This window comes from Cetorhinus maximus, chromosome X (genome assembly GCF_964194155.1).
Source record: "Cetorhinus maximus chromosome X, sCetMax3.hap1.1, whole genome shotgun sequence".
NCBI lineage: Eukaryota > Metazoa > Chordata > Chondrichthyes > Lamniformes > Cetorhinidae > Cetorhinus > Cetorhinus maximus.
The window spans coordinates 7,299,106-7,301,758 of record NC_135917.1 but is presented as its reverse complement, the minus strand read 5'-3'; positions in this window follow the sequence as shown (position 1 = coordinate 7,301,758).

The following is a 2,653-nucleotide window of genomic DNA, read 5'->3' as shown; positions in this document are numbered from 1 at the left end:
TTTCCGAGTGTACATCTGCCAAGCTCACCAATAAGTGGGAGCACCTTGCCACCTCAAGGTGATGAAGCTCTGCCCCTCTCAGCCACATTATTGCCCTGGCACTCCATCCTACGACCTTGAGCATTACTCAGCCTGTAATTGCCTGCATTGCGGCCACGAGGCTTTCTTCACAATGTTGGGATGCAGCGCTGTGCGTCCCATCACCTAAATACTCGCCAAAATATGTGATGCCAGTTGCAAATGATGATTTTTTGGCGGTCAGCAGAGCCTTTGAGCATGCCCTTGAAACACACATAGTAGCTTTAGACAATGTTGAGGGGAGCACCGGGATAGGAGCGGGGTTGTACTGAAGCTGAAGTCTGCTCTTTATTAGCAACAACTTGTCACCTTGAGGGCCTCATGGTGTCTGAGCATTTTGGAGTTCGCAAGGACAAGGGCTGGGTATGAGGGCACAATGTGTGTCTTAAAGAAGAGGCATTTCAATGCCTGACATGCAAGTGGCTGAATATCATCATCTTTAGATGGTCCGCATGCATAGTAAAGTGAGGGTAAAAGCAGGCCCACATCCCTAACTGAGAGTGCAGGATGTTAACCTGATAGAGAAGAAGGTTACACAGAGGATTGAGTCATCTCTGATTAGATGCATACCTGTGGAATGTCCTCAGCTGCCTTGGCCCAAGTGTCACCGATCCGTTTCAGCGTCGAGGTTATACAGAATGTGTTGTCCCCTTGCTGGAGATGGATCTCCTTGAGGAGCGTTGTCAGATTGAAGGAATACAGCTACGAGCCCATTGAGGATAGTGGAACAGCTCCGGGCTCTCGTAGGCTGCCGTTGAGACTAGGATGCTGGAGAGACGGATGAAGAGGCAACACCTTCTGATGTCTGATGCTGGGACTCCCTCCTCCAGTTAGCATCCCACTTCAGCAAGGACACGTGCTCCCGTGGCTTCATCATCCTTCAAGGGATCAGGAAAATGTGAGCTTGATGTGTAACATATATATAAGAGGAATCGCAATGCTGGTGTCCATGTTGGCCCGCGATGGAGAGCACTTGTCCAAGAGGGTACTCACTGCAACTCATCATCCTCATGGAATCTGGTGGCTGTGAGGGCCTCACACACATGCCTGCCTTGTCTGGCCTGTGCTACAGCCTCTTGCCCTGCAGCCTCGACTTCCTCCAACTCAATACCCTTCAATGCCCTCCTCATCGGAGGAGATGTGCAGCTGCTCCATGTCGGCATTTGACAAGCCTTTGCAGCGCCAGTTGTGCAGCGGGCAGCAAGCCACGATGATCGGTGAGACCCTCTGGTGAGTGTACTGGAGTCCTCCGCCAGATCTGTCCAGGCATCGGAATCGCATCTTTAACATGCCAATGGTCTGCTCCACCAGTGCTCAGGTAGCAGCAGGAGCATTATTGTACCTTCTCTCAGCAGGATTCTGTGGTTGCCACGCGGGCCTCATCAGCCACGTCCTTTGCGGGTGCCCTTTGTCACTGAGGAGCCAACCCTGGAACCTGTGTGGTCCCTTGAAGGTGTCCGGGATCTGTGATCTACTCAAGGTGTAGGAGTCGTGGCTGCTTCCTAGGTATCAGGCGCAAACCTGCAGGATTTGTTTCTTGTGGTTGCAGACCAGCTGGACATTGAACAAGTGGAAGCCTTTCCAGTTTATGTATTGGAGTGCCTGCTGCCAAGGAGCTTTTATAGCCACATGAGTGCAGTCGATGGCACCCTGTACCTGTGGGAATACAGAGATCGCTACAAAGCCCAGTGCTCTGGCGTCCTGGCTTGTTTGATCTCTGTTGAAGTTGACGTAATTGTGGGCCTTGACAAAAAGGGCATCTGTGACCTCATGTATGCATTTGTGAGTGGCTGCTTGAGAGATCCCGCAGAGGTCCCCAGTAGAGACCTGGAAGGAACCACTCATGTAGAAGTTCAGTGCTGTGGCTACTTTCACAGCCACTGGCAATAGATGCCCTCCCAGTCCCCATGGCACCAATTCCTAGAGAATGTGGTAAATGTGAGTCACCAGATCCCTGGACATGTGGAAGCATCAGCGACACTGTCTTTCGTTCATCTGCAGATAAGACATGCGAGTTCTGTACACCCTCGTCTTTGCGAGGCGCCTACACACATCTCTGTGACCCTCGTCCTCTCCTACCCCTGAGCCATGTGTCTGAGTGCAATCTTCCCCACTGTTACCCTCCTTCCAGCCAGCCCCTTCCTTTGCCTCAGGCCAGTTTCGCCCCCTTCCCCAATGGAGGCCTTACCCTGCAATGCATTAACAGCCATCCCTGCCTTACTGCTAGTCTGGTAGTTCGATACTTGACTCTGACACCCTCCTGAAAGTGATGTACTGCCTGTGAAGCCTGGCACGGGGTCTCAGTTGTGTCGAGTGCTGTGCATTGCAAAGTAGGTGAACAAACCTCGAAGTCACTAGCAAAGTGCAGGTCGTTAGGTGCATGTCGCTAATATACCATTGTGAAACACATCGGTCTAATTGGACACCAATTAGACACAATGATACAGCCTTGGAATAAAACCAAGATGACAGCTGACAGGACTTCCTCTGGCTCTTAATAAAAACTAATATTTTATCTGTGTGGATCTGAAGTGATTTTTAAAAGTGGATAGTCCCACTTGCACAGCTGATGTTT